We start from the raw sequence: 6,859 nt of genomic DNA, 5'->3' as shown, positions 1-6,859 counted from the left end.
GCATTTCCCAGACAAGAACACTGAGACACAGAGAGGAAGTAACCTGCTCACACAGCTTCCACGTGGAGGAGGTCGAGTTTGAATCCTGCCAATTTTCGAAGCCCATGGGCTACACCACCTCCATTCTGCAGGTCTGTGTGCAGGCTGGTCTGGTGGCCAAGCCCAGCTCTGGCTCTCAGGACCTGCAAATCCACGGGCAAGCTCCCTCGACCAGCTGAAGCTCAGAGTACACCTCTGGAAACAGAAGAAGATGATAGAACCCATCTCAGGGGTCACGGGGAGTTAACTGCAAGGGTGCACATAAAATGCTTAACATAGTGCCTTGTTTACTGTACACTCTCGATAAGCATTAAAGACAATTAGAGAGACTGTCAGTAACAAACATTCAATAAAAGGCAGGAATCGTTATGGCTGTTACTATTCTACATCTCAAAGTTAAGAGATGCTCCTCTAGGTGGCCCTGCACTGTTTGAAAAAAAACTGGAATGAAATGGCATTTTTTACGAATTGGAAACAATCACACATAATACACAAGTAAACAGTATTCAATAGATTTTCAAGTAGTGGGCGCAGTGGTATAATGAAAATTTGCATTAAATGTTGGCGTATATATCTTGAACTCTTTTATTCAAAATGATTCTTAAGATATTTTATATTAATACATACAAGTAATACATACACAAGATATATATATATACTCATAAAATATTCAAACAATATAAAAACACATGGAGTAGAAGGTGACAGTCTCCTTAAGCCCTCTTCTCTTCCACCCTTCCCTAGAGATCAGCACTGTTCATCAGAGAGTATATGATTAAACATAATTTGGGGGAAAGTGGAACACTATTCTTTATAGCTGCAAAGGTTTTGCAAGAGAACTTGAAAAATGATTACTCAAGTGTAGCCAGTTAACTTTTCCAGACACTGTGACATACAGCCTCCTAGTGAGTTAAAGAAACAGCAGAAGCAGTTAGACATTTCATTTTCCTGAAGGATGTACAAAAAAGTTACATTGAAGTTTCTTATTAAAAGTAATTGCACAGGCATTCAGGAAGGCCTCTCTACAATTGAAACTTAATCAGTGTTGTTTCAAATGAAATCCTTTTCCAAGTTCCCCAAGTTAGGCCGTTTCTCTAACACTAGAGCAAAATGTCAAGATAAAATCAGCACGGATCAGGGTTGGAGCCATACGTCCTCGTAATTGTTCTCCACACAATCCCATGCGGACGGGCCTCACAGAGTCAGTAGGGGCTACGCTCTGAGCAAAGAGCAGACAGAGTAGGCATGGTGGGCGCCTTAGAAGTGGGAAGACACAGAGGTGGCAGGAAGGAATTTTCTGCGCCACTCACCTCTTTTTCTTTCCCTTCTCTAGCGAGAAGGGAGTCTTTGGGATACAGAATGCAGAAGGAGTGGCTTCATTGGCAAATTAAGCATTGGAGTTATGCTAGGAGAAGAACAAAGGCTTCTACTTGTTCATATCTGGGATCTGCTGTGCTGGAGAATGTGAAGGATGTGCTGAGAATTCATGCATCTATCTCCACAGTCAAAGCGACTTGAAGACTTTCCAGAGCCCTGTTGGGCTGGAGCTGAGACCCTGGGGGAGAGGGCTGAGCAACGAAGTGAGGGTAAGACAATAAAGGTGAGTGGAGGAGGAGGACAGTGGAGAGACAAGGGACCACCTGAGTTATAAGAGGCATCGCGGGACAGAGAGGGAAGCCCCCGCTCCATCCTCTGGACTTGGAGTACTCAGGGTCAGCTCGTCTTCTCTTGGGAGTGGACCTGGCCTGTACGAGCAGACCAATCTACAACTGTCTGGATAAATGGTAGCTCTACAAGGATGGTTTATGCTAAACAAAACCCTCGATACTCACGGAAAATGAACCGTATTTAAGGTACAGAACCCAATGCTCAGTAAACGGCAAGTGCATGTCCATCACAAATATCACTTAAATAGGAGCGGCACCCTAGAGTGTGGACACAGACGCGGTCTTTTTCCTCTTGGGGATAGAGTGAGGGCGTTTGCTGAGACCCTGTGTGTGAGAACGAGTTAACCTAGCAAGCTTGCCCACGATCCTTTGAAAGGCCCACTGGCAAAGCTGGTCCTCGGCCTGGTGTCTGGGACCCTGGGTATCCGGAGTGTTGCCATCATTCCCTAAATGACAACAGGAGAGGCTCAGCGAGAACCACTGAACTGTTTACCCAAAACCGTGGTTTACGCTGAACACTCCCTTTCCTTCTGGGAGTCCTGATTTGGGGGTATTCTAAGCAGGGGAGAATCCATGATGCCAGCCCCCGATAAAGGCCCTGGGCCTGAGTCTCTGATGAGCCTCCCTGGTTGGCAGTGTTTCACACAAGCTGTCACGCTTCATTTCTGATTGCAGCGCACGTAGAGCAGCCTGTGTGACCCCGCTGGGAGAGGAAGCCGCCCCTGGTCTCCCCCTGACTCAACCCAGGTGCGTTTCCCTTTGATGGTGTTGCTTTGTATTCTTCCACTGGAATCAGTCTCAGTCATGATACGACTGTCTGCCGAGTCCCACGGGCGCCGCCTCTGCAATAGTCAAACCAGGGACGTGGTGCTGGGGCCCTCGCCCCACAATGGCATCAGCATCCTTGGGAGTTAGTATCACCTCCTGCAAGAACTGGCATTTCGTAGAAGAGAAAAACGTTTCCTGAGCCAGATAGGCCTTGAAGACCGTTTCCATGGGCGTGACTGGACTAAAGGTGAACGTCTGACCCTAGCTGCGATCATCAAATTTCCTTCCTCCAAATCCGCATGAGAGCCGTCATAGACAGACTCAGCTACTGAAGGCTATCCGAGGACCCTAAGGACCGTTTTCTTTCTGCCTGCCTTTCCTCTGTCTGATCAACTCATTCAGTTTGCGTCTTTTCCTCAGGAAGGTCTTAAGTTCCCCTGCTTCACGGACCATCTCGCCCTGTATTTTCCCTTCTTTGTTATTGCTCTCATATCACTGAACTTGCCTTTTCAAAATCTCTCTGTCGTCTTGACTGGAAGACAGAAAGAGTCCAGGTCCAGGTTGTTTGCCCTGTACCTTTAGGTCACATTAGGAGCTAAGTAAATATTTGTGAAACAGATTATAGAATAATGCCTGTCCTCTGGGCCCATCCTGGGTGAAACTCTTGCAAGGTCTTTTTTGTTACAAGTAAAAATCCCAAGATTATTCACCTCTGTAGTGAATCTCCTACAACTGTGCATTTTGGTGTACAGGGATTTTTTTTTTTTAAACGTCAGACTGAAAGTGCAAATTGTTTTTCAGAGAAAAAGTGAGCTGTCCTCTGGCTCCATGTAGCTTGTAAAATATTTTAGCTGACATTCTAGGTAAACCCAACATAAAATATTTTAGCTGACATCTAGGTAAACCCAACATAAAATATTTTAGCTGACACTCTAGGTAAACCCAACATTGGGGATTTTCAACTTTGTGAAGTATAGCTAATAACTTTTGAAAAGTGTGGAAAAATCATATTAGAGAATGAATAGGTCTAACATTTAAAGTGAGAGAGTTAGCTTTCAGTAGGTTTAAGTTCATAAACTAAAGAATCTGGAGTTCTCTTACATGCCTCTGATGACTGCAGTGGAATGGCAATCAGCTGGGTCCAGTGAGACAGCCTCCATCTTGAAATTCATAAAAATGGGTCTAAGTATTTTACTCGTAGATATGAGTGTGGTGCGGTGCCAGGGGCTGGAGACCAGGCAATGCAGGAGCGTGCTTTGACATCAGGGCCTCACCTATTCCCGTTCGATGAGTCGTACTTTCAATCTCTTGGAAATCCAAAGCCTGGGCTTCCAACTCATCCCTCAGAGGAGTGGACCAACTATATGATCTAAGAGTTTCATTATGAACCTGTAAGCTGTAATTCTGTCTGTACCCTTGTTAGACTGATTAGTTTAGCTCCCTTTCACAGCTTCGTTTTTTTCATCAGACAGCATTTATTTCTGTTATGACCAGGTGCTGCTCTGGACACTGGAAATACAGCCATAAACAAGACGAACACTTTCTGAACATGCTGAGACTCACTCTCTAGTAGAAAAGACAGGAGCAGAGACATGATAAGAAGGATGAATTTATAACAAAAATAAAATAGTGTGACAGGAACAAGTTAGGACTTCTAAGATCACAGTTGACAGAACACCAACTCCATCCTACGTGTAAAGAATTGCAGCAGTGGGGCTGAGGTCCATCTCAGTGATGCTGTGTCCACCTCTTAATATGATATTTCTAATGTGGTTTTATGGCTTTTACAGTAATGGAGAACAGCAAATTATGCTTCAACCACAGGCAAAATTAAGTTAACTCATGCTGTGATTGTTCATCTTAAGCAGTTGCTTAAATATTAATTGATGGCAAGGGATCAGGGGGCAGAGTCATGTTGCCAGACGTCAGGGAGAACGGCCAGTAACTCAGTAGCAATTTACCATCTCATATAATTAAGTTTGATTTTCTATTCTAGAACTCTCACCCAGTAATGCCTTCCTTTGCCACACTTAATGATTTGTGTCTGAGAAACACTGTATATCATTTGGGGAGTTTACTGTTATTATTTCATTAAATTTATTGACATAAACTTCCCCCAATAATGAACACAATCAGTTATAATTATGTAGAATTGTTTCCTATAGAATTTCAAAATTTTAGCTCGCATGAATTTATACAATCAGCATGTCAACGATTAGATCATACAATGCTTTATTTTCTCTGAAATAAAATTTTCATAAGAATGAAAGGAAGAGACTGACCTAAGTTAGTTTTTTCTTTATTATAGAATTGTTTCAAAAATGCCTTCCCAGATTCAAAATTCTTATTTTATTTTCCTTACTATATCATGGGAGTAAGAGTAAGAAACAGAAGGGATCATTTTATCTCCCATCCTTCAGCAAAATATGCTTCACTTTATGCTGGGAAACTTCCCCTTACATGGCTGGACCTGGTCATAATCTTTATAACAGAAGAGTGAAAAAGAGGTGACCCCCCCATTTCTTAATTATATTTGTCTCTTATAACATTTACCAACCTTGTAACTTGTATCAACACCATTTTCTGCTCAGTCCACCCTACTGTTGCAGTGCCCTCTGGAACCTGGAAATATTTGGGGTACATTTTTCAGAAATTTTTCCCTAGAGTAAGAACAGAATTCCCATCTTCCGGGTGGAGATATTGGAACTGTCTTTGATTCCTCCTCTCCTTTGCTCTTTGGTCGCCATGTCTTATTTCGTCCAGAGCTTTTCTCAGGTGCTTTTTCCCTCTGCTCTCAGTGCCCCCACTGCTCCCGCAGCCTACCCCCCACCCCGCTGCTGTCTCCTTAGCTACATGTTGCTTCCAAGCCCCTCATCCTGCCTTCAGTCTGTGTCTCTCCTCTTTATGTCAACCTGCACGATGTGGGGGAAAGGGAGTGAGGCGAGTAGCAGAGTACGCCCCTCTTAGACAGAAAGAGTTGAGAACTGAGAGGCAGTTCTTTGAACCGAAATGAAACAATAGATGATCCCTTCATATGTTCATGAGTGTGTGGCCAGTGAAGTGGCCATCGATGTCCCATTTCAGTCCTTAGTGTCATATCCTCACTCTTAGGATGCAAAGTTTCAGCAAAACCTAAGACACTGAAGTCTGAAGCACAAAAAGATCCTTCCAAAACTCATGCTGCTTTCGCTGGGGACGATACAAAGAAAACTTGAGAGACACTTACGGACTCAAGAGGAGAGCAATGCAACGTCATTCATTCTGATTCAGGTTGCACCAAACTCAACATTCTCATTCAAATTCCTTCTACACCTTTACAATATACGGTGTCCCCAATTTTAGAGAGAAGTGTGCCTATAATTAATTCTCAAACAACGAGGGACCGATTATGATCTTTATGGATTTTTCAGACCAATTTTTCAACCTGTTTTTGTCCATGTCACTATTTGGGCTCGTCTCACACAAAGAGCTGAAGCAGGGAAATAGATGTACATCCCTGAAAGTTTTCATGGGGACAGATATGGAAATCTATGGCTAAATTAATATTTGGAAGAATGTGCAGCTCCAGTTACTCATGTCTCATTAGTTATTTCCATTACTACTGGTAATTAAGCATTGGTTTCAAGTAATAGATCATAGAATGGTGCTGTAGTAATCACATCACCCTCCTTGACTAGCTGAGTGTGGTTCTGTGTAACTCATTTTCCACCCACTATTTTCCTGAGATTTTGAGAAGAAAATTAATCTCGTTCATTTGGACCCTCTTTCATGGATTTAAGTATCTAGAAGATGCTAAACTGGAATTTGGGCAATCCAACTCGACAGACTTTTCTAGAATGACAATGTAGGGGGTATAAAAGGAGCTGTCTCAAAGAGAGGATGGGTTTTGTCTCATCTCTTTTTCAATGGTAGAAGGATATCTCAGTTTGGTGCAGTTAAATAACATAAGAATGCATGAGGGAATTTTCCCTTTATACCACCACCAACACCACTTGCTTGGGGAGCCCAGAGTTCCTCCCTCCACGTGAAGGAAGTTTATTTGTGTCATTTGCCATTGAAGCTGGAGCTCCTGGAGTGAAGCGATTTAGGATGGGCTGAGCCTGGTGTGCGGGCAGAGGCAGGCAGGCAGGGCAGGTGCAGGCCTGTGCAGCTGGCATGTCCTCTCCAGGGGGCTGTGAAGCACGTTCCTGGCAGAGGTCAAGGGCAGGCAACATGTGGACCCACTGAAACAGCTATTGTGATGGACTGAATGTGTGTGTCCCCCAAATTCACATGTTGAAGTCCTAACCTTCAGTGCGACTATATTTGGAGATGGGGCCTAGAAGGAGGTAATGAAGGTTAGATGATGTTATAAGGATGAGGCTCTGTAGTAGTCAGCTCAGGCC

The sequence above is a fragment of the Aethalodelphis obliquidens genome, unplaced genomic scaffold, assembly GCF_003676395.1.
Source record: "Aethalodelphis obliquidens isolate GAN/ISIS:26980383/991018 unplaced genomic scaffold, ASM367639v1 scaffold33, whole genome shotgun sequence".
NCBI lineage: Eukaryota > Metazoa > Chordata > Mammalia > Artiodactyla > Delphinidae > Aethalodelphis > Aethalodelphis obliquidens.
This window is presented reverse-complemented; position numbering follows the sequence as displayed.